Source organism: Apteryx rowi, unplaced genomic scaffold (genome assembly GCF_003343035.1).
Source record: "Apteryx rowi isolate R43461 unplaced genomic scaffold, aptRow1 scaffold_139, whole genome shotgun sequence".
In the NCBI taxonomy this organism is placed as follows: Eukaryota; Metazoa; Chordata; class Aves; order Apterygiformes; family Apterygidae; genus Apteryx; species Apteryx rowi.
Window position 1 is genome coordinate 549240 of NW_020447630.1, and position 25935 is coordinate 575174.

The 25935-nt window shown below is 41.5% G+C and overlaps 1 protein-coding gene across 1 annotated transcript in view; it reads left to right on the forward strand.

Moving 5' to 3' along the window:
- Window positions 1-871: 871 nt before the first annotated feature.
- FAM169A (family with sequence similarity 169 member A) overlaps window positions 872-25935 on the forward strand; it is a 77843-nt gene continuing 52779 nt past the window's right edge. Inside the window, exons 1-2 of the mRNA XM_026057398.1 lie at window positions 872-925; window positions 24063-24191. The gene's annotated coding sequence lies outside the window, so the exon portion shown is untranslated. The remainder of the gene's footprint in view (window positions 926-24062; window positions 24192-25935) is intronic.

The following is a 25935-nucleotide window of genomic DNA, read 5'->3' on the forward strand; positions in this document are numbered from 1 at the left end:
CTCACAGCTTCCAATACTGGCCTTTCAATTCTCTAAACAGGTGAAGGTGCTCAAAAGTACATCAGCAAGAGTTGTAGTATTGCAGGATTTAGCCTTCTGTTCTCATTGTGTGTTTTTAGTAAAGTAGTGTTTGTCTTTTCAGAGGAGTTTGGTTTTACCTTGGAGCTAGCTGCAGTAACTGAGAGACTAGATTGTGTATTACAAGGTGAAGAGTGTTCTTTGAAGAAAGTAGCACAGACAGTAAAACAGGAAAGAGGAAGCAAAGGGACTTTGGTGTGAACTTTGCAAGTTAATCTCATTGCAGGTATGCATTATACATGTGAGAATACGGTCAAAAGCTTATACTCTGGATAGGAAAATCGCAGAAAGTCCTAAGCCTGTATTGCTAGGAGTGCTCTCTCCTTTTCAGTTGTGTGAATAATACCAAAAAGACTTAAGGGCAATGAAGAGACCCTGACTTGATGAGCAGAAATAGTTCATTTTGAAGTCACAGGCAGGCTGATGCATGTGATTGAAAACCATATTCTTTGGCTTGTGAAGGCAGTGGTGCTGCTCCTGAGTTGTGAGTGACAGTGTCACAGACTGCACACTAAGTTGAAAGGCTACTCAAGACCCTGGACGAGCTCCTGGAGGACTTCCCCAAGGCAAAGTCCTGACCACTCTGGCAGTGTGTCTTCTTCCTCACCCCCGCTGATTATTGACTTTTGCTTACCCTGTTCTCTTGGGAGCTGGAGCACAGATAAGCAAGAAGCTGACTCCACAAAGATGTGATAGCTTTCCTGTTGCTTTGCAGAACTTCCTTTCACTTTGCTCCAGCTCTGTATCGTGCAAGGCTGGGTAAGCTCGAAGGCTAAAACCCGCGGTAAGAGTTAAGGATGGGAGTTTACATTGCAGTCTGAGGAGGAAGAATTAATATAAATGTCAGGTATGTTTTCAAAGAAATGCCACAACAGAAAAACCTCCTGCTCTTTCAGAATTAACAGCCTCCTGGGAAACAAGAAAGTTTGCATAGGCTTATGTTTTCTTGCAGGGGTACTCTCTAACAGTGAAACAGCCTGATAGGTTCCGGATGGAGGAAGTATGACTGTGGCCACGAGGACTGTCCTGTGTAACCACAGGCCTCTCCTTTTTTCTTATAGTAATTGTTGACAGTATGGCTCTATGTTAATGAGACTACTCTCTGAGGAATCCTACTAGGAAGGGAGCTCTAACAGTTTGGGGGAAAACAGAAAATACTTTGTTTCAGAGAATAGTCTGATAAATGGCTGTTTGTGTGGCAGGAAGTTCTGCCATTCCACGCTGCTTGCTGGACTCCAGTAGTTGGCAAGTTGTCACTGGAGTGTGGTGAGCAGTGTATGAGAGGCTGTTCTGTATCGACTACTTTAAGGAGATCTTCAGATTTCTGTTCCAGCCAACACTGGGTTCAAAGTATGTTACATTTATGCTGCAGGACTTTGCATCCAGTCACCTCACTGGAGATGGAAGTTAGTCTTGCTGCCTCTAGTAGTTCACTGTACCAGAGAGAACAAACACAATATCTCTGTATAAGTGGGTATACATATATATGCATGTGTGTGTATATGTGTATAGATATATTTATATGTTTACCTATATAAATACATGCTTGTATGCATACACAGATACATAAAATATATATTCTAAATGAAAAGGTTGGTATTTGCTCTGCTGATTTACAGGTAATTATGCTGATTTTACCTTTCAAAAAAATATTACAAACAGCACGTACAATTTTTGCCCTTCTCTTTGGTCTCTGCTATTTCTATCTGTCCTTAGGTAGACCCTTTCATGAATACAAAATGCATATTAATGACACTGTCCGGCCAACTTCTTTCCATTTTATCAGAGTGGCCATGAGGTAGAGCATTTTGTGGTAGGTTGCTCAGATATGAATGAACTCCTCCTTTCCAGTCTTGCCTTAGGACACGGCCTGGGTTTGATCTTTGGGATGTCCCTCTGATATTTCCAGAGTTTTCACTGGGAATTTTGAAATCTTGTTTTTAAAAAATAAGAACAAGGGATATAAATTTAGGAATGCTTGAACTGAATTTGATCAAATTACCCTGACTGTAGTAGCAGAATTTGGCTCAGTCACTAGCCGGAGCATGTCACTTCATGCCCTTCTGTGTTGTTCCGGGTCACAACAAGCTGGCCCAGCTGCTCACAGACAGCCCAGACAAAAGGGAGAGCTCTGTACTTTTGCCACTCCTATATCCACCCCTTCAGGATTCCAAAATATCCCTGTGCTGGGGGCTATTAAGGGAAATACCATAGGCCATAAAAAGTGCTGGGAGACTTTCTGACAGCTGGGAGATCAGGATTCAGAATTTGCTCCTTTGTCCTCCTTTTGCTGGTCCTGCACGACCCATATCCACAAAGCCCTGTGCCCTTGCTCCTTTTTGCTTTTCTCTTCTCTAGTGTGTTAAAAACACTCAACTATTTCTTCCCCTTCTTTCTTCACATCTGCTTTCACTGTGTCGCAGTTTCCAGGAATCTCCTTCCTCATGTCTTTAAATCCCATAAAACATTTCTTCCATGAAGCCCCGATCATCTCCTCAGACAATTAAAGTAAATCTGCCAGAACCTTCAAAAGGTTGTCATTACCTAGCAAAACATCTATAAACTCTTGTTGCTATGGCTGTGTCCTCTCTTCCTAGCAAATATTTTCCTGCCGCAGTGTTTGTTGTTGCCACTTGTCCAATAATAGTTTAATGTATTGTCTTGGGGGTCTTGTGGACATGAGCGGGCTTTGCTTGTGAATTAGCTCAAGAGAAACTGGTGATTCAAAGTGTATTTTACATCAAAGTAAATCTGCAATAGCTCTTTTCACTTCAGTGAATCTGCTCTGTTTTCATACTGCTGTAGATAAGAACTTGGCCAAAAGAAGTTAATTCTATGGACAAGGACTGCTTAAAAGAATAAGGAGCACAAAATGCAGCTGTTGGATTGTAAGTTCATTCATGCAAGGACCATATCTCTACATAGACAAACACCTTGGAAATATGTACTAAATTCCTTGGAAAATTCATCATCTCCTGATGTATACAAAAGTGTGAAAATCACAAAACATTCTTTTCAGCACTTTGAAGGAATTTATTGTTCAGAGTGTGTGTGTGTATGTATGCGTAGTAGGAATATTGAGAACTAATGAGAATCAAGCAGAAACTATCTGAGTATAATGTTATATTATATGAGAAAATGTAGAAGGAAAAAATCAATAGATTAGATTATCACTGAGGGCATTTGTAGCTTATTTCCTATTAAAAGCTCAGGCTGTCCATTTGACAGAACGTGAAACTTAAGCCTTTTTGTGAATGTGAGTAGTTCTGTCTGTGGAGATGTAACTCCACTACAGGTTGCAATTGATCAGCTGCGAGTAGGGCAGACAAATTGTTTTCCAGTCAAATGTTTCATGGACTTGTCTGCAAATGCTGCATAGGAAATAACCTTCCTCTGAAGTCCTTTTGGACACCTAGATAAAAAGGATCACAAACCATATGAAGGATTTGGAACCCCTGTCTTGGTGCATTGCTGATGTTAGAGTTTATGCTGGCTGTTTGCAATACCCAAGAGAGTACTGGATCCAGACATGGAAATAGAATATTAGGATATATAGATTTTCAGCCTTGAGAACTTTTTTCATTTCTGTCTGCCTGACTACATAGTTATAAACTTCTGAAATGCTTTTCAACTCTTTACCAGGAACAAAGTTCATTATTATACTTATTCTCAGGCAATTGTCAGTGGGGAAAATACTAATTACTTACAACACTTTGAATATACCTAGCATTTTATTAAGGGCTGCAATTGCAGTAGTGTCCATGCTCAAAGGAGTTTGCATTTAGTTGCCTCCCTGAGGTCCTGTCTGCCTTCTTTTGAAAGCCATTGTATTAACATTAATTGGTCAAAGGAACAAGTACAACAAAATCCTTCCCACTCAATGGCTTTAGTCAGTGGGAAGCCATTAAAGTGAGCAGAAAGCATCTGCTGAATTTGACCCTTTGTTGACAGGCCTCTTTGTTTAGTACCATCCTGATTTGTATTTACACTGGTTTTGTATAGGCAGGTGGAAAGCACAAGGCAGGTGGATTTCCACAAGGTGGGTGGAAATCAGCCAGAAAGGAGAGTGAGGATTTTTGATGTTTCAGCCTGTGGCTCAGTGCATACACACTGACAGAATTAAGTCAGGTGAAGAAGTGCTACAGCACTGGAACTTCATACTTGATAGCACTATCTGCATCACTGACCAGGGTGTATGAGAAAACAGAGCTAGCTGTAGCAAAAGGGGAAGAAAGCAATGGCTCCAGGTAGCAAATTGGCATGGCCTCATTTTTGTCTATCCCAGATCATCGGGAAGCTGGGCTGGTGGTGCTGCTTCTGCCTAGAGAAGGGTTGGAGTGTACAGAGCTTCCTGCTTCCAGCAGCAACACTCCTTTTCTCTCCCACAGCTAATGGTAAAGGAACGGCAAGATTAACTCTCCTCAATCCCTTTTCCACTTCTTTTTCCCTTACTGGGTGAGAAGCAGTGTGACCTTGGTCTAGCCCTGGCGCCTTTTTCCTGAAGCAGCCACACAAGCCTTGAGGTAGTTCTGTGAGAAGAGAGATAACCTGAACCTGCCATGCTGGTTCCTCTGAGAATGGGTGGGAGTAAATTTATGTTCTTTGAAAAAGAAAAGAAAATGAAATGTAGCTCTAATGTGCTTGAACAGTAAATGGAGTAATTGCTGAGACTCTTCCCTACAAGACTAGTCATGTATCTGTGTTGGTCAGAGAGGTATACAGAGAAATCTTCGTGGTTCCCAGGCCGTTGAGTTAGAAAGGTGAATCTGCCTATTATTACGAACAGTTTGTATTGCTGAAGTGTTCAAAGCACTTGGCAATGCCTTCTGCAATCCATTCCCGCCTGCACTGACACAGCAGCCACAGAGCAATTCTGTAGCTAAAGGGTTCTCTGTATCCAAGAAAGTGGGGCTGCATTTGCTTTTGAATTGCTTTAGAGATATCCGACGTTGCATTGCAGTGCAAAACAGGGTAATCAGTTCTGGGACAGTTCTGTATTGTTTTGCTCTACCACTAGCCAGAAATAAAAGTCATCCTCTAAATCTGGACCCATTTGGCTTAATGACCAAATTAGCCAAATCGAAACATTGGGGAGTACTGGATTCTGTCTAGATGGCTAATCTTAGGCAGGCATGGTTTCCCTTTCAAAGCCTCAAAAATAACTGTGTATTGTCACTGTCTATGCAGGGAATATAGGTGTTCATTTTAGGAAGACTGCTTTGCTAGGTACTTAAAATTTAGGTGTCTCAGTCAAGCAGACTAAATCCTACCCTGGGATCCAGCAGAAAGTTGGTCCCTTCTGGGCCCTGGCCAGGTTAAACCAAAATGTGTTTGGTGGAGCTTCCGTACTAATTCATTGCAGAGAACATGGTACTTGCTAACAACCAGGAGCAAAAGGAACTGATGAGAGACAGTACTCTGGAATGGTTCATTTTTATTGACAGAAATGCTCTGGATGCAAATTAGATTCCCACTCAAATCATTTATAAGTAACCTTATTCTACTGCCTTTAAATGAGAGCTGCAACCTCTTTAACACACCGTGGACTGATACATCATCATAGCTTGCTTTGTGATCTACAAATATGTGTATACCTTCTCATCAGATCACACACTCGATGAGGTGGGACACACCTGATGAGGACACATACACATTTTGTTATGTCAAACCCCAATACTTGGTAGATCTCAAGAGGATTTCCCCTTCTCTGACTCTGCATTTCTCTTTCACTGTTGCTTTTCTTACAGTAATGCAAGACAGGAAAACATCAGGCTTGGCCTGATTCTCAGTATTTTCTGCCCTGTACCCTGAGCTCTTCACTGATACCCTTGTATTGTGGTCTGATGTGTGACCTATTTTTCCAGTGAGCAAGGCAACAACTCCTGTTATGTGTGTTATCACAGAAATTTTGGTAATGAGAATTATGTTAGGGTGGTATTTCATTGCTGTTTGGTTTTTGAATTTCCTGTTCACTGTTGAGTGAATGGTAGCATATCTTGTAACCGAGGTACAGGCAAGTGGGTTCAGACGAGATGGGAACAGAATGCAGCTGGAACATGTGAAGATCAGAAATTGCAGGTGTTTTTCCTTAGTAATTAGTGAAGCCAGTTTCTGTGACTCTAGCTACAAAAGCCACAATGCTAGGTTATATTAAAAGGCTTCTCACTATATAAAACACTCAGAATTGCTTCTGGAGGGATCTCCTCTGACTAGCCAGAGAGCCTAATGCTTCTGACTTAGGCAGCACTGTTTGTTGCCAAAAATTAAATGCTATGGCTGTTCTACTGGCTTCTACCTCAGTCCGTCTGGGAACCAGTCATATGTGCTTTATGAGGCATGGTGTCATGGAGCAGACAAGCTTGTGTAGCTCTGCCCAGTTCCTTTCAAGCCATGTGATTCTCCTATTGCCTCTACTACTTCTTGTCATCCTTTTTATGGACCTGCTGCAAAAGAAGATTGTGATTCCTTCACAGATGCCTTGACAAGGTCGGAGGACACCACAACATTCTGGCAGGTGCAGAATTCAGGCTCCCCAGTACACAAATATTGATATCTGTATCTGACAAAACCTGTCTCCGGTGGAGCCTGGTTAACAGTGACAAAGAACAGTAATGTAATGAATCTACCTGTAGGGCACAGCTCCCCTGGGTCTGCATGAATGCCCTTGAAAATGGTTGGGTGTTTGTAAATCTGAGCCCTCAAGACCCCAGTGTAAGGCCCTACAGAGCCTAACAAGAAAAGAACTCAAGAAGTACATGGCAACAGACCCTGCAAGCAAAGAAATCAAAGCCTGCTTTGTGCCACCTTGTGGATACAGCACTGAGTCAAACTGGTCTTTAGGGCCAATCGCTAGTCCCACTTGCATGGAAGGACCCTCAGGAGTGGTGTGGCAGCTGTGCTTGCACATGCTACCTAGTTCCTTGTGTACCCTTCACACAAGGAGGGTGAGGAGCGGAAAGTGAGGAGTTACAGCAGGGATCCTCCAAACTCCACCTCCAGCACAATCTCTTGGAGGCTTCTCAGAGTTTTTCTAGGCACCAGATCAACCATATGGCCATATGCAGGGGAAAGTGTAAAAATGCCCCACAGCTTTCCTACATCACTGCTAAGGTTGTGGGCCAATGCGAGCATTAGACAACACATAACTTGATTAGGGAATACAATTCACCAAGCAAGTTTCAAGTTTCTGCAGCAACGCACACAAACTAACCCAATGCAAACCATCCCCCACATCCACCCTCAGTTTATCCCTTCTGAAGAAAGCCAGGTGTGTATCTCTCCCTGAGGGTAACAATGTAGAAAGGAAGGAATTTTCAGCATTCATCACGGTGCCTGAATCAGATTTCCTCTCCTCAGAAGTTGGTTGCTGAGGTATCTACTTCCCCCAGGTCTTTCCTGGCCCTGCAGAAGAAGTTGCCCAGTAGGCTTACAAGCTTTATGCCATGTGTTTTGGAATTGCCTAACGGAGCTCATTAATGCCTCTGTGATCTATGAAATCCATCCAGCTCAGCAGAAGAAAACAAAGCTCCCAAGTAGATGCTTGAGACTCCCTTGGATGGGCATTTTTGCTGCAGCAGGGCTGCTGTGTGGACACAGAGCACAGCATCGCTGTTTTTCTGCGTTACTTTCTTTGGCAGGGTCTGGCAATGCTGCTTAAACAAACCCGACGGTGGTGTGATGTTGGAGTTGCTGCTGCATGTGGGCAAGGTCAGAATTAAGCCCACCGTGTTTCAGCTGGTTTATTCCTCTGTTTGATCAGTCCTGCTTTCCTCAGCTGCACTTGGAAGCATGACACAGTTTCACTGACTGAGATGTGACAGGAGGTTTGGCTGGAAGGGAAAAGCTGCTCTGGTGTCTCTTCAGTGACCCCTTTACATGCTGATGCTCTCCTCTGGTGCAGGCACTGTGCTGGGAGGGCTCCCCGAGGCCAGCGCTGCACTGGAAGAGCAGGCATGAGGCTTCTGTGGCCGGCAGCCCAAGTGCATCCCTGTGGGGGCGATCAGCTTACAGCACGCATCAGGCACACAGCTCTTGAGGTTACTCAGGGTGACAGCAGACAAGCAGGGCAGGCAAAATCAAGTCTGTTTGAGGTTTTTGTCTCTTATCGCCTTGGTTCACTGGGTCTGACAATCTGATCAGATGGTCATTTTCATTTTCTAGTGCTAAAAGAATAAACAGGAGTCAAGCTTAATATGGTGAGCAACCATCATAGCTGTTTATTAAGAACGAGCTCATTTAGTACATGAAAGCTTTTCCAGTGCTTTTTTTCTACTGGCAGAGGGGGAGATGCTCAGAGATGTTCATGCTTATCTTCTCTTCTGCTAAAAAGACAGCAAGAGTTTTACCTCTGTTTTATTAGCTCTCTTTTTTTTTCTCCCCAGCGTTCATGTGACTCATCACCAGGAGATGGAGCAAAATTTTCCCCATGCTGAGTATTTTTGCAAATCCTGCTTTTCATTTCTCTGTTCTACCTTATCTTGGGGTACAGATCTGGGACTGAATCTTGAACTTTGATTATTGTTACTTTATGCATGTTGCTTGATCTCCGTGTGCCTCTGGTCTAGCTATCTCTATGGCTAAATGAAAACAATGCAGTTCTCATAAAGTACAGCTCCCCTGCTGCTTTTCTAAATCACTTAGGCTGCCTGTGGAAAGGCAGGCAGTTGTGGGAGGAGATCAGCTTGAAAAAGGCAAACATCTATAACCTGAACTAAATAGGGAAGTCATTAGTTCTGAGCACCAGGTTGTTATAACTGCTAAGATGAGGCATGAGAGGGGCCAAGATCAAATACAAAGCCAGTATACACCACTTCACAACTGGAAGTGTGGTGGTGGTTATGAGAGTGGACCTGTTGAGTTTAGTGGTGAAGGTTTCATTGAACTTGATGGAATTAAGATCTAGATAACAAAGGTGAGAAGTAAGCAAGAGTACAAGAGCGGTAAAAATCGGTTTTAAACTATACACTGATGAAAGCTGATGAAATCCAAAGTGGTGTGAACCAAAGGCTCCTTGTTCACCTTCCTCTGAAATGCCTGTTCTTTGATGCTGTCTGGCAGGGCTGCAAGTTGTTTGGGCCCCATCTTGTCTAGCCTGGCAGAGCTTAGCAGCAGTGTATGTGGTGGGGTCTGTGTGCTCCCCGACGCCCTGGCGGTCCCGCTCTGGGGGTCAGTCAGAGCTGGAGCCTGCCAAGGAGCTCTGCAGCCCCCGTCGGCCCCCTGTCGTGCCTTCCCTGCCAAAGGGGCCAGGCAGTGCAGGCAGTGCGCATGGACGCCTTGTCCTGGTGTGCAGCCAGCATGAGCAGCAAGGGGACTGGCACCGCAGGGTGCGTTAGGTGCCTGGATGCAGAGTTCCTCCATCCTCTAGCTCATTTCAGGGATCAGCATTTACAAAGAAGAGATGGGAACAGAATGGTGTCCCCAGTGTAATCCCCTCTATGCGGGGACATTTAGAGACTCTTCCCTCAATTCCCCACAGGATGAGTTTGGGAAGGGGAGAGCACGTGGGAGCCGGAGCAGGGAGCAGCCACTGCAGCCCTGTTCATCTGAGTTGTTCTATGCTGTTCTGTGGAGTAGCCCAGGAGCTATTATCACTTCTATAATTACAGCTTCAAGTGTCCTGGGCCACTTCATCAGGCTATGTACATGCAGGGGTACTGCTTCTAATCCAGGATTTAATACAGTGCAGCCCTTGAATTGTTCTTACTTATGCTGCTGATGCCAGAGCTCAAGGCAGAAAGATAGACTAAGGCTGTATTTCTTGTAGGATGCAGCACAGAATATGACTGGCCAAGCCATAGATATTTATTATTTGTATAGTGCTAGAGTTTGGTGCAGTTTGACAGTGATAAGAGATGCCAGTTTTTTAAATTAAATTTTATAACAGAGTAGGAACCTTTCTTTTTTTTTCTGTCCTCATCCCGCTATTCCTTACTCTGGGCATAAGCATATGCTTCAGAGTGAAGGGGGTTTGTTTTGTTCACAGATATGAATATTTCATTTGCCTTGTGTCTTTTTTGGTGGCTATTTTCGTTTCAGAGCATTTCCAGTTTCCTGGCTGGGAGTGGCATATTTGGGAACAGACTGCACAAAGCACTGCATTGTCTGGAGTCCCAGCATCTTTTTCCTGGCTTGACCTGTTCCTTGTTTACCAGTTGTGCACTATGGAACTAAGGAGTCACCTCTGAGTCCAGTGAAGAAATGATCCTTCGATTTCAATAGATTATTGTCTATGTTGCCTTTAGAAGCAACATTTACGTTGGGCTGGGACTTTGTCAAAGCATGCTTTAAGCTCCAGTAGAAACTTCTGCCTTGCTAAACTAGCATCAGTATGTACAGGTTATTTAAGTAGTAGGGCTTAAATGTGCTTCTCTCTTAAAGGCATATTTATATTTAGATGCTGCAGCTTATCGTAATTGGTTGGAATATTCCCTCTAGTCTAGATGAAATAACTTTCTACTTTTGCAATTCATCTGCTATGCACCTGGCATTTTTTAGCGCTCCAGGCTGGGAATTTTTAATTTCACACTCTGAATATGAGACTTTACATTTACATTTTAGGATGTCGAAGTCAACTAGATTTTTTTTAAAGCCAAGCCATCAGAAGAGAGACAGGATAAGTTTCTGTTTAGTTTCATTGGTGGAACACTAGTGATTGGATAGCCCTTTGGGAGAGATTCGATAAAGGGAAAGGTGAAGTTAGTGTCTGGAAGACAGTATCAATTTTAGGAGGGGGCTAGTGAAGGAAACTAGCGAAGGGTTGGTACAAAATCATAATGAGCGATATGGCTAGAGCAGATAAAGCTTTTTGCTCTTATCTTCAGAATGTGGATGGGAGATGTCAGCATGCCTGCTTTTAGTTTAAACTGAAGTAGGCAAAGATACTGGTTGTGATTCTTGAATTATGCATTGCATTACTTTCTAATCTTTGGGCTTTTTAAGTAATTCTAACTCCTTAGTGTTGTGTACTTCAATTTACTGGATATTTATTTACTACTTTAGCTATATCTTTTTGGTCTGGGACCCATCATTTTTCCATTTATTGGAACGCTATTTTTCTATACTCGCAAATGCTGTTTCTTTAGGAGACTTCCCACTGAAAGCAAGAAAAATTTAACAGCTTGAAAACTACTCCTGCCAGTGGTAAGGAAGCAAGTTCATACAGTAGTAAACATACAGTTGTGGCACTATTTTCTGCTCTTTGTGTGGGTACATTATACAGCCTTGGTGGTATTCTTTCCTTTCTATCCCAAAGCAAGCATGCAGTATTTCTCTGTGCTATTAAAACCTACTGTATTCTACCCCAGAGGTAACTGCACGTGAAAACTGATGTATGAACAGATTCTGTGCTGTGTTCTCTAAGTATCTGAGGAGTCCTCACATAGTCTGTTCACGATTTTGCCTTTCCTTCCTTTCTGTAGTGTTTTGGCACTTTTCATGAGTTTTGTCATACAATATGATTAGTTTTAATCATATGAGATTCCCCCATTTTCACCCCACAGGAAAGATTATGTGAAGTTATTCACATGGATTTTTTCTCTCACTTTTTGTCTCCTGTGTCATGTACTTGACATGACTGGAATAAGATGAGAGGAATTACCTTGTAATTCTGTAGCATGATGTAAAAGAAATGCATATGGTCATCTTGAGGGGTTTGCTATCTTATATAACACTGTAGTTTGTATTGTAAATGCATAGGTGCTTTTGGCCTTCTGAGTAGCTTACCTTTGTGTTCAGCCAGATCAAATTGTCCTTAAGCATCTGCAGAAGGGATGCATAAGTTGTGAAATACTTAGTTTTCCAAACATCCTTCCAAAAGTACTCAATATTTCAGCTATCCTGTCATGTTATTGCTGTTTGCCTTCCATTATGCCCGGCAGAAAGTATCCGGTCCAGATTTACAGCAGTTAATATAAAAGCATTTCTATGCCAACACTGTGATTTGCTGACTATATAAATTATTAAAGCATCTTGGTTTAGGAATATATTTCAGAGAAAGCTTTGCAGGCCTTTGGCATTAGCAATACTATGACAAGATAATCTGGAAGCTTTTTGGTACCTTGAGGAATCCGACTTGCTGGTAGTCAAGTCAGAGGAAACTTGTCTGTTGTCTCAGCTGCAGTGAGCAGAAGTCCAGAAGGACACACGAAGAATGGTTCATGGTAATAATGTGAAGTTGCTAGATTGCTGTACCATCAAATCTTATGTGTGTCTAACTGTGCTGCTGTGTGTATAACTACTTCCAGCCCCTCAAATCCTGCTAGTGATGGCTTCATCAGAGCCTGCTGCCATGCCCACCCCCCTTGGTGCTGCGTGCAACTTGTGCCAGTCGCCATCTGTACAGCAGTCAGGGCTAAAGAGAGCCGAGAGCTTCAGGATCCAGTTGAGATGAGCGCGTGCACCCAAAGCACCGAACTGAAATGTCCAACTTGAGGGAGGAAATACGGTGGCATCCAGGGAAGGTGAAGCAAAGGGCAGCTCCCTAGCTGAGGTACACTCTGCTTCTACCACTTTAGGAGGTGGTACAGGTCTTCTGTTTTTTAGTTCACTATTTGCAGCAGGCATCTGTGGAAGAGCAAGTAATCTCCAGCACCCAAGCAAAGAGTAAGTCACATCAGTGGAACACAGCTGTTCTGGTGCAGATTTGGATTTAAATTGGCATGGAGTAGCTCAGGCCAGGTGGCAACCTGCTGCTGGCCTGGCAGCATTTTTGCTTTTGCAGTGTATCCCTAGCTGATTTTCAGCCAGTTGGATCTTGTGCCAGCTGTTGTAAATGCCAAAAGAGACCCAGCAGTAGATCTTCAGCTGGGATGTGGCCAGGCCTTCTGGTGATTTAAAACTGGTTTGTCTGATCAGGTTTGTGAAGGGAATTATATGCACCTGAACAAAACTTGATACAGGTCCTAAAAGTCTGGGGTGGAGAATATTGAACATCCTACTTTCTGTTTTATATTTTGAAACATGATCCTATTAGTTTGTGATTAGTAGTAGTGATTAAATGCCACATTAGATATTTAATTTCAATATTAAAATTTTAATTTTAATCTAGATTAACTATGGAAGCTATTTCGTTTCTGTATTTAGTATCTATTCCCTGCCATGTAACCCAGAAGGGGTTGTAAATGTAGTGTGCGAGTTGAATTTCCATCTTGCTCTTGTACAATCGCACTGCGTTATTGAATGATATAGTCAAGAAATAATTAGTGCAATGGAGAGGGAATAGATTTTCCCCTTTATATAAAAAATAATGAAGTTAGATGGGATTTTAATAGAAGAGGGTGAATACCAGGAGGCCTGGAAAAGGGATATGAAGGGGAGAATGTGCCTGTTCACTGCAGGGTTATGGAAAAGGAGGGGGGAATGCAAGTGAGAGAGATTGTACAATCAGAAAAAAATGTAAAGCCAGCTGACTGCAGAGAGGATGTTTTCGTGCCTTGGAGAGAAACATCTCAGCTTAAGTATCAGCCAGACAGTTATGGAAATCCCTCAGAACTATTTACTGTGGTATGCCTGCAGTCATGTGCCTTTTCATAGTCTATTTTGGTATATCCTTTTTACTGCTCATTTCCTCAAAAGTGACACTGGAAGGCACTTCACTACTCTGGCTGTTCAAACAGTGAACTCTACTTGTATTTAGTAAAGAAGACAACTACTGGCTTAATGTGAATTATCACAGTAACATTAAGAAGTATATCTGGTGGTTCACTCTAAAAGGCAGTGTTCCTGGATTTATTCCCAACTTCTTTGTGACTTAAACTAAAGCTTGTTGAAGTCACTGAGAGTCTCTGACTTCACTAGGAGTAAGGGTCCTAATGAATTACTGTGTGATACATCATGGGTAAATGGCTTAGCCTCTCAGTGTCTCTATACATTGATTTTCAAAATAAACTCATTACTTGCTTTGTGGAAGTATTATACTGGCATTGTGTGCACTAGTGAAGTGCTATGAGACTAGAGGTGCAAAGCTGCTAATAATCTTTTCTATGCAGCTTTGTTAGTTAGAATTAAATCTAGGCTCCAGTGTGAGATAAAACTCTGCTGGCTTTGACACTCCTGTGCTTCAGTTCCTTTTGGATGACCTCTGAAGAGTGTTATGAAGTGTTTGAGACTTTCTGGGAATGGGTATAGTAAATGTCTGGTGGGATTAGTCCTTCTGAATGAAGTATGTCATGAATTTGCCTGAGCTTGTGCGGGACTGGTTTGATGGCCCTGACAGTCCCCTCCAGTTTTATGTTCTTCTGTGGTCTCCCTGAAGAGGGAGGAAGGCCTCTGCATCCCTCCCTCCTCATGTATTAATCTCTCAGGTTGATGTCCTGTATCACCAGAGGTGACGTGCCCCTTTTTGAGAGGCACATCCATGGATGTGATCACAGAATCACAGAATGGTTCAGGTTGGAAGGGACCTCAGGAGATCATCTAGTCCAACCCTGTATTAGAATGATGATGCCGTATTAGAATGAAATGGGGGCAAATATTTTCAGAAACCAGTATTTCAGTGCTCTTTTCTGTAATGCTGGGAAATGGTGGACTGCCAGTATTCAAAGACGAGTCAGAAACAAGGAGCTGGGTATCAATGGGAACTACGTCCTATATGTTTGAGGCCTCAGTGCTGATTTTTTTCTGATGTCAACACTATTCTGGACTAAGTGCACTTGTTCGATACGAGACACGGAGATATTACATACTGGGAGACTTTCAGGAGCATCTAGAGGATTTATGATCAGAACATAAGGTCTCCTGAAAGTCAGTAGACCTACTGTCCCTACATCTTTTAGCTAGCTTTTAAATGCACTCCTGTAAATGGCCAGGAAAAAGGGAAGGAGCTTCCTGACAGTTGTGTTAGAAAATCAGCAACTGTGCCACTGAGAGGGACAAGTTGCATAGATCTTTTGCAAGCAGAAATTTCTGAATACTTTGAGTCCTTTGCAGCTGCATTATCACAGATTGCATCTCAGGAATTCTCTCAGTGATGACCCACTCTCCTTGTTAATTATTCAAGAAGTTATGTGACTGAAAAGGAGCATATTTCTCTGATTGCTGGTACATGTGAATTCCCTGAAGTCAGTCTCTTCTGAGACAGAAAAGAAAAAGTCACCCGTCTCTTCTCTATGTGTGCCTGTGCTATGGACTATAAAAGCACATTGTAAATAGGGCTAAGAATGCCATTATATTTATAACATTATAAAGAGGAAAACAAGTTCTGGGCTTGGTGTGCATCTGTAAGCACTACTTCCTGGTGATATTGGATGACTGATGGATTGCAAGTAAGATAACCATATAAACTGCTGGGAGTGGTGAGGAACTTGTGTCAGAATAGCCAACGCAATTATTGTGTCTGAAATTTTAAAGACAAAAGTTGCCTGACCCAAACCATCTGCTGCCAGTTTAAAGATACACATACATTATATTTAATTTGGAGCTACATTTTCCTYTCTGTTTGTTTTCTAAATTATTTTTGTTCATTCAATTTCTCTTCATCAAAAGTATGTCCAGAAGTGGTTCTTGAACTGCTTCTTGAACTGAAGCAGTAACTAACTGTGCTTCCTGAGCCTGGATAAACCCATTGTGATCACAATGACCTGTGTAATTCAACTGAATAAGAATAAGCTTCACAATGAGGTAAGTCATTGTAAGAGTTTAGGTCCATTTGAAATAGAGATAATGCTCAATTACTTCAAGCTATTTAACAGAGTCCTTCCTTTTTTAATCCATAGAAATGAACAATTTTCACTGTTTCACAAGAATTATTATTATTTAGACACTGGGACAGGCTAACCTCTCTTGAGTAATGTTTCATGTTTTGAGGACATAACAAAGTTAATTTTGAAACTAAAAAGAGGCAGAAGATGAGTTACAAGTCCTTAAAGATCCCATTCCAGAGGTTTCTAGGTAAATGAATTCTCTTCTCATAAGGAGGATTCTACCTGTTGTTAAGTAAAAAAGCTGCAGTAAAACCCTGTAATACAAGTCATGTGGTAGAAAATACATTGGCATAACCAAATTTGATTAATAATTAGGTCAGGGTGGGGCTTTAACAGGCAACACATAACAAGGGCTAAAAGTGGAGGTCAAACAAATTCTGTGAAGTGTGTGGGGAGAAAAGAGGGTTGCCTGCTTGTTCTTACCAGTGAGAACAATTAACTACTTACTGTAATCTTTTTCTCTTCCTGAAGACTTTTTTTTCTCCCTGTTTGTGACTTCACACCGAAATGGGAGATGTTTAGAAAAAATATGCTATAACTGAATGAAAAATTATTGTTTTGCTAACTACTTGTGAAATCCTGTATCTTGTATTGTACAAGAGATCATACCATAGTAATTTTTGAATCTGTGAATAGGCTCAAAGTTTTTGCAAAGAGTTTGTATAATGGGAGGCCAAAATTAGTCTCTCTTATCTTGGGCCTTACATAAAATTTCCTCTGGTATGGTCTTCTGACCAAAGTTCTGCTATAAAGATAAAAGATAAAGACAAATTTCCTTAAAGAACTAGCCTGTTGGGAGTTTGGATGGCTTGCACCCATTGGATGAGAAGATAGGAAATTTGGAATCCAATTTTGGAGGTAGCTGCAGAAGAAAGTATAGAAAGAGTTAGGAATGAATGAACCACTGTGACCTGACTAACTATAATTCATAGGTTGTTCCGTAGTGCATGGGAGAGAACCACTGCCTGCTTATTTCTTTTTGTGTGAGTCAGATCAAAACTTAAAAGAAATTGTATCTGACGTTTACACTTTCTTAAATGTTAAAATATCTCTTGAGATAGTCTACATAATATATTAAGTATTCTTCTAATTCTTTAAGTATTTTTCTAGTATCACTCGTACTGTATTTCATATAAAGAAACAGATGATAAGGGAAATAGGTAACCCCAATGTTAACCTGAAAGAAAATTCAGATTTCACTTTCACTCAAAATAGGCTGGACTTTATTTATACAATCATTATATTTAGGATCAGAGTTTTTATCACAATAAAGGTCATTGTTTTCATTCGTTCATTAAGACCAAGGCTTAATGGTTGACTCACAGAATATATAGTAAAGCCTTAAGCACTATAACAAAAGAATGATGCTTCATTGCCCAAATGAGACTTGTTGCTAAGAACTCTTTAGAGCAGCTTAAATATAGATTGTGATGTTAAAGCTGAAGGTAAATTAATTCTGAGCAGTTCAAAATTCAGTGATGTTCAGATGCCAAAGAATGGTCAACCACTAGAGATCCCTCTGGGCTCTCTGAGGGATTTTCTTCCTGTCTTAGAGGAAAAGCACTCAGCATAAATATCTGAAAAAACATGAAGAATGTTGGCACCATCCCCAAATGGTCATCATTGTCTTAATTTTGCAGGATAGTCTAGGATAGCCTCAAGTCTTGAGTTCTGATGGAGGAACACACCCAGGACCTCCTCAGGCCTCCAGTCCCCCTTTAATCCCACTGCCTCCATTCCTCCCCTACTATATACACCCTTCTCCCCCTTAAATATCACTGTGCATATATAGTTCCCTCACTTCCTTCAGATGTCTCTGGTACCTTCCTTGTGTCATCTCCACATGTTACAGGATATCTAGTTGCTGCCCATGTTTCCAGGTTTAGACTGTGGGGAACAAAACGAGAACTTGTTGCTGTGGTACTTTGCTGTAGGCCTGCTCTTCTGAATTCCTGCAGGCTCTTCCAAAGACAGTGAAATAGAGCTATCAAATATCCCCAGAGTTAGGGAATCAGCTTCCTGTGCTTCTCTCCTGGAGTCTCAGAAAGCTCATTTCAAATCTTCTCACAGCAGCTAATATTGCTGCACATTGTAGCAGTTTTACAGAAATACTGGGAGAAATACTGGAAGTATGAAAACAAGAAATAATATACATTTCCATCAGTCTGTGTCTGTGTGACATAAGCAATGGTAAGTCCTGTGGCCTTTGTAGGAATGAAGTAATATAGCTTAAAAATGACCCAGATGTTATTTTTGTATAGGGGAATTTAATGCATTTATATCTGCGGCTATCCAAATCTCTCTGGGAACCATGGAAAGTTAATTAGTCTCTTTAGAAGATTACCTAACAACTTTTGACATAGCATATTTATAGAAAGTCATTCCGTGGACAGTGGAATTAGCAAGGAGTGGTTTCCTACAGATTTCTGTTCCTTTCCTTCTCCAGCTGCCTGCATGTGCCCTGGGGATCCCACCCCCAGCAAACCAACAGGTCCTTTTAATGCTTCGAGACCTTCTCACCTGCCTCAGCACCTCCAATGTCTCAGATGCAGCAACTATGTGAAAAGTGAAAATTTTTAAAGTGAGTTCCTAACTTATTGCTTGTGGTGGAGGACTTGAAAACCCAAAAACTGAAGACCCACAGACCAGAAAGCAGGCATGAGTATGCCATTTTGCTGTTGTTGTTTTATGTCATGAGGGCACCGATAGCATTTTACTCTTGAATCCATTGGTGGGCAATAGTACTTTGTGTTTATTCCCTGTATCTTATTGACGTATTTCAGTGCTTCCCTGTGGGTTTCCACGACATGGCCATTCATAAGGAACCCCTAGACAGACCAATTAGTTAAGTTTCCTTGATACAAGAGAAACTGTTGAGGTCAGATCATTCCTGTTCTTTTGTTTTGCACAGTACCTCTTTTCTGGGAACTAGATAAATGGCTAGCAAATCTAATGGGAAACTGTAAAAGCTATTAGGTTTCAAGCCAATATCTGATAACGGGAGCAGCAGTAGATTATTTATTGTCTGATGGTTTCAGACTATGTTTGTGGTAGTGTCTTGGCATTGATCTTAGTACGCAGTTGCAGAACACATTAGCAAAGGTCCCATTGTTTAAACCTCCGTTAAAGGGCAGTGAGACTTTGCATCAATTAATGCAAACCTTGGTCAAACCCTGTCTTTGGAAAGAGTCTTGAACAGACCTGGCCCAGTTCCTTCCCAGAGGAAGAGGTGGGTGCAGCCAGGGTCGCTAGGTTCTCATTAGCTGGAGAAGGAAGGCTTGGAACGTAACACCACCCTCAGATAACACTAGTGGCACATAGCTTTGAGCTGCATTTGTCAACATGTGTGATCTTTTTAGGTTTTCTGCTCAGGTGGGAAAAATTATGTCTCAATTCTAAGCAAAGAAGCAGTTGAACTTGTCAGAAATTTTTTCAAGAAATTATTACTTCTTGTGTATTCCACTAACAGCAGCTGGAGAGTTAATTGAATCCATTTTCTGGAAATCATTCTTCAAAAAGCCCTTTCTGTCCACAGACATCATTCAGGCTATTGTATTTAAAACTATTCAAAATTTTCAGTCTCACTGGATATTTTTAATTTATTTTCAGCAAATCCAAGCCTGGCTCCCAAGTCTGGGGACTTACACAACAGACTCATTTGTCTGTATCTGTTGGTGTGGCATGGAAGGAAGGACTTTGTCTCTAATAAAATTAAGCACAGGATTGCAAGTTATTTTTTTTAATATCTTTAACATTCATTATTACATTTTTGTTGCAATATCTTAAGCAATTCTTAGTTATACCATCTGGTTAGCTAAATTTGATGGTCTGCTCCCCAGTGAAAACAGGAAGATGTCTTAGTCTAGGCAGATATTACAATATTTTTGGTTTTGACATCTATTAGCTGCATTATAGCTGAATATTATTTATTATGCATCATAATAGTAGGATACTTGCTGTCCCCTAGTGGCTAGTTCATTTTCAGAGTTCAGTACATCCATTATGATTTCTGTCATCCTATCAGAAATTATAAAAGGGGTTGCAGTTTGATTTATGCCAAACACACAGACTTAAAAATCTTGAATAAAAATATTTTCCAGCATTCAAACTGGCTACATGATAAAAGCCTTATGAAATAATCAGCAATTGTATCTGTGTAGTGCCTTTTAACAAAAACTCATGGTGAAAGAGAAGAGCAATGAAACCTGGAAACAGTTAGAGAAAATGAATTTATTTTTTATTGAAATAATTACTGATGTTTTGACACCGTGCTGAATTTGCTTAATTTGTTGATAAAGTGAAATACTCTAGACAATGTTTGAGAGGGCAGGAATGGCACAGAGCAATTGCTGCTCCTCTGCATCCTGATGTCAAACACAGCTTGTACACCCAGATCCCATTACCTGCTGGTTTAAAAACATTTGTGCAAAACACAGCTGAACAGATGGCTGCATTGCCTGACATGTGGCATGGAGACTGCAATCATTTCATGAGAAGAGATTAAAAGGAGCTTTATGAGTGAGCCGCATGTCACATTACTGGTCCCAAACCATAGGACTGGTCCTCCTTCCACTGTAGTGAGAGTAAGAGCCTGGCTGACTCCAGCAGAAGCCAAAGATGAGGATAACTTGTGAAGCCAGCAGATGCGTAGAGTCACTGCAGAACAGAAGTGACCGTTAAAGTGTAGTTCATACGTTACAGCTCATTTCAAAGCTCTTGTGTAGAATGGCAAAGTCTTTCTGTAAGACTCTATAGAGTGAATCTGAGAGGTGTATGGGGTAGTTCTCCTGTCTTAGCATATTTTATCTCCCTCAGCTAATTACAAGGGTAAATACTCCACTGTTGAAAGATTTTTTTTATTTCTACCCTTCGTGAGCATGCTGTAAGGGTTCTCAAATGCGTAGCAGGAGTTCTGGCCTCCAGAGAGCTTCCATTATGTTCTGCTGTCCTTCCTCCAGTCAGGGGAGTTGCTTACGTGACTTAAAATATGCTGTGCTGGAACTTCAGCTGAACAGGAAGAATATTCTGTTAGGGCAGTTTTTTCTATTAAGCTGATGGAGTAGAGCTTGGGACCCAGCAATTGGGGTTTCTCATAAGCTCTGCTCTGAGAAGCTGGAAGTGCAGTCAGTATTGCCAACACTCAGCATTTCAATGCAAGTCTGACAATATTTGGCGTTTTTTTATGAAGTCTTAGCTTCTGGAATCATGTTGCAATCCACTGTTAGGCAGTACAGTATTGCGCTGGCGTACAGGACTATGGGCTACGGTGATTCAGAGGCAGTGGATGACTCTGCACTGCTGAGGACTGCGCTGGGCCTAGTAAGACCGACCAGACTTTGAATCCCTTGGGAGTACATGTCCTTCCAGGCGGTGAAAGGACTTGTTAGCTCAGACTCAGAGCTAGGCTCACACTGAGTCCACACATTGTCATGATGGCTGTGCATGAGGTGAGTTAGCCTGTTTCCAAAATTTGGAGCATGAGGAAGACGGTATGACTGGTTTTCTCTTTAACTGCTTTGATTAGCTGAAGTGCTTTGGGGAATGAGAGTGGGTAGGTGGAAAGGAAGTGTTTGGGTAAGTGAAGGCTTGTGAAGAATCTGCCCGGCAGCTCGGAAGAGGGGACAAACAGAATACAGATGGAAAATGGAGAAAATTTTGCAATTTTCACATATTTGCTTGGGACTGATACACAGGAAATATGAGGAGGGGCTGAGACATCTAGATTTGTTCAGCCTTAGGAAGAGGAGGCTAAGGGGACACCTTTATGCTGTCTTCAGCTACCTAATGGGACACTATGGAGAAGATGTAGTCAGACTTTTCTTGGAAGTGTACAGTGACAGGACAAGAGGCAATGGACACAAGTTAGACATGGGAAATTCTGACTAGGTATAATGAAATAAATTTTACCATGAAGGTGGTCCAATACTGGATGCCCAAAGAGGTTGTGGAGTCTCCATCCTCGGAGATAATCAAAACTTAACAAGGCCTTGCGTAGTCTGATTCAGCTGGACATGCTTTGAGCAGAGGCTGGACTACATGACTTTAGAAATCCCTTTCAACCTAAATTCTTCTATGTTTCTAAGATATTTTGCTGTCATTTAGCTAGTCAGTATTTCAGGGTCCATCTTTGAGTCTTTATGTGCAAACCCTGGCATAAGGAGCTAAAAAGCAGGATGCTGTCAGGACATAATAATGACTAATCATTAAAAATAATGAATCTTTTCAAAGAGGCTGGGCTTGCCCTAGATTCATTCAGATGCACAAGTATTCAGATCACAGTAGTGTTGCAGAGGAGTAGTCGTGACAGGAGTATAATTGGACTTCTTAAAACCAGCTTTTCTGTGTAGCTTACAAATAGGTATGTCATATACACATACAATATTTTTTGTATGTAAATCTGCAGCCCCTCAGAGCATTATTGCTGGCAAAGTCTTAGCTGGAGTCTTCAAAGGCACTCAAATTATATTCGAGTTCAATGAAAGTTGCACCTGAAACTCCATGAAGCTTCTTTGAAAATAGGGCCATTTTTGCAAAGGGGTTCTAGGCTGAAGGAAAGTGTCTAGCAGCAAAGGCGAGGTGCCTCTAGACCCCTGACATCAGTGGAAGTCCTGTTTATTACTACTCTACATGTTACACCAATAGCTATAAAATGCCCAGTCAAGAGGGGAGAGGTGAGGGTCATAATTTGGGCAGGCACCACGTCTTTCCAGTACCTTTGCACTGGCTAGGTGCGGAGGGTCCTTACAGGTTAGTGCAGGTGCAGTTGTTCCCATTAGTGTTTTGCATTGCAATACTGGAGCTGTAGTGCTTGCACATGAGTGTGACATGTAATATTTAACAGATGTCTGCTGTGAATGCTTCTTTCCTACAGTTCTCCTTTTTGCAGTTGGTTCTTTGATACAGATACTAGTTAATTGTTTTTTATTATTCCTTAGTACCAAAAATGAACTTTATTCAGGATGCCTATAATGTTTTTCATCTGCTAGCCACATCAATAATAAACGAAAAACTCATTTGTTCTTTAATTTTCCCATAATAGCACAGAAAAAAAAAAGAAAGCTTTGCTCATATATCCACTGCTCTGTTGTTGATACAAAGCCAAATACAGTCTTTATTTTTAAGTCAATGGAGCTACTACACAGATGAATTTGAGCATATTGAACAAATCACACAAAACAATCTCTTATTTTGTTTGCATATTCACACATGGTGTAAAGAGCAATAGAACAGAATAACAGATGCTTCTGTATTCTTTTTTTTCAGTAAGTCTTCAACCAAGCAGTGAAACTATTTTTTTTACGATACTAAAACCTGATGCAACTAATATATTCATAATGGATTTTTATGATCTACTCTTGTTTCCCCAGTGGCTCATCTACAGAGCTTAATGCAATTTTCAAAAGCTGAAAAATGTAATTCAGAGCAGCTTCCTGGTCTAAAATCACATTGATTCACTAATTCACTGTTTATAGCTTCTTGTTGCAGGCAAGAGAGTTTCTTTCAAGTGAAACCTTTCTTGGTACATAAAATGTGTAAATGTAAACTAGCTAAAGACCCTGCTTCTTTAGCTGAAATCATCCAGAAAAGTGTTTAACCACAACAGCAACAGGTCTCAAGTACATGCTAAAACTTAAGCCTGTGCTTAAACATTCTTCCAGTATAAAGAGGCCTTTCTAAACTAGTGGCAAAGCAAGTAGAGAAGGGCTTGTCTATTAAAAAATGGAAGGAGACAAACTACAATGCACATAAATTAAAGCCTCTTCAGTGAAAACTTTCATTCAGGAATAGGATGCCGTAGTTTTTTGTAGCTTAAGCTTTCCTGAATATCCGCAGGTAAACATGGACTAAGTCTTTGGTAATATTCTTTCTAACAAGTGCTATTATCAGAGGGATTAAAGTATTTAACTTGATCTGCATTTTTTATTTATGAGAAGTCAAGAATCCCCATTATATATGCAAAACAAACAGCAGCAAAAATATGACGAATATAGCAAACGAGTCACTATGTGAACAGCAGACCATCTGTTTGTTTGATCTGCTGCAAAAATGCTCAGTCATGAGGCACTAAATGCCCATAAACTACATGTGCATATTGCAAGAGCTTGTTCTAACGTACAGGCCTGGTGAATCTCCTTGGCCAAAAATGAGTTTTTTACCTGTTTTAAAGTAATTGCAAAGAAAGCTTCTCAGATTTTTTGTAAAAAAATTGTTGGTGTTCAGTATTTGTGGAGTTAAAACTATAGTTTTCTTTAAACAAAACTAATGCTCGTTGCTATTCATCTTTAGGTGAAGCTATATACAGTCCATCCTTCAGAGCCAGAGAACTGCTGGCAGAAGAAAGCTTTGGTGCTCTGTTCCCCACCAAATCCAGAAGTTGAATCAAATCCTGCTTACCTGAGGAGTCCAATGACTTTGGTAGGATTGATATGTTAATCGAGCATGTCTTGCAACAAGCCTAAGATAAACAGTACTTTCCTCTTTACAGCAGGGAAAAACAAGTCTAAGGGAGATCAAAAGACTTAGGCAGGAACATTCAAAGTCTAGCTGGCCACTTTGCTGTCTGAGCCTGTCAGCACTGGAGATTTTGATATTAAAGTTCCTCTGATACCTGAAGGTCTTCTTCCAGGCATATCCTGAAGCACTTAGTTCTTGCTGCTGCACAGATCAGCATGCACCTCAAGCCTAAGCCTGTCAGGATTCACAGATTTGCTGTTTCCTCACCCGGCCTTTTCAAGGAGCATTTCTTGTGCATGCCCAGAGACACCTGCTGCTTTGACTTCAACATAAAATGCAGGTTTTTCCTGCTGGAGCAAGAGGTGAAGCAACACCTTTATCTTCTTCAAGGCTTGATGTGGGAGGTTTGGTCTCAGTTCCCATGTTTAACTGGCAGCTTTGCTCTAATCACCATGCTACAGGCTCTTTGGCTTGAAGTACAAGTTGGCGAAAATTCCTTAGCTCCCCACATGAAGCCATTCCACTGCAAAAAAATAAATATAATGGACACTGACATAGGCTGAGAGCAGAAGCATGACTATAGCCGAGTGGTTTGGTTCTTACCTGGGAATGGACATCCATGCTCCAAAGCCCGCTTGCACATTTTTAATAACTGAGTATCCCCTTTCCAGCTGACTTCCCTGCCATTAGTTTTAGAGATAGTCTTTTTCACAACTCTTGCTTGAGTTAAAATGGAACAGAAAATCAACTTCTATCCTGACAAATAGCCTGTAGCCAGGTGTCTAGGGTGCTTTTTAGAGAGCTGTGTGTTTTAGTGTTCTCAGGCAAAAGTAAGAACAGGATTCAAGTCTTCTGCAGCCTGGGTCTAAGCTGTAGCTATTTGGTACCAAAAGGAAGTGCATCACATTCTCCAGGAGCTGTGTTTGAAGCACAGGAGTAACCAGTAGCACAGTGGAGGCACTGAAGGCTCAGTATGGACAAGGTTTTGAGACACACTCTTTCATATGGCATCACCGTTCAGGTTATTTTCAGTGTCTCCCTGCACAGCAGGCTGCCTGTTGTGCTTTCCATTCAGAAGACTTTAATTCCCACAGGCATTTAATTGAGAGCTGAACTGGGAACTGAGGATTTCTCTACAGAGGTGAGGGCTTATAGGTTGGGTGCTGTGACACTGAGTGTCCAAGTGCCATTGTGGATCTAGGCTTAAAGTTCTTGTTTAAGGATAAAGCACAAGGGTTTGATTCTGGGGAAGAAAAACAAAGAACAAAAACCTGAGGCTTATTCCCTTAACTCTCCCTTTTCTGATGAAGGCTCAGAAGTGATTCAGTTCATCTGGGTGGGTGAAATTTCCTTCCCCCAAACAGGCACTTGTACAGGCACAGGGCATCCCCAGGCTCCTCTCAGCATCTCTTCAGAGGAGATCGGGGTGCAGGCACTTCAGCTTGCAGTCTTGCCACTCAGAAAACCAATCAAATTGGTGACTATTTTAATTATAAATGATTCAGACCTGGAAGTTACCTGAGAAAGGCAGGCAGTCCTCTGAGCCTTTTCCTTGGGAAGCTGCAAAGGCTTGAAAACAGCACCATCTCCTGGAAATGCCTCGTAATCAGACACAGGAGAGGGCTGCTTTACTTTTCAAGTTTGTTATCATTCAAATCGATGGTAAACAAACTTCTCGTGCTTTGGCTAAGGTATTTCCTTGCAT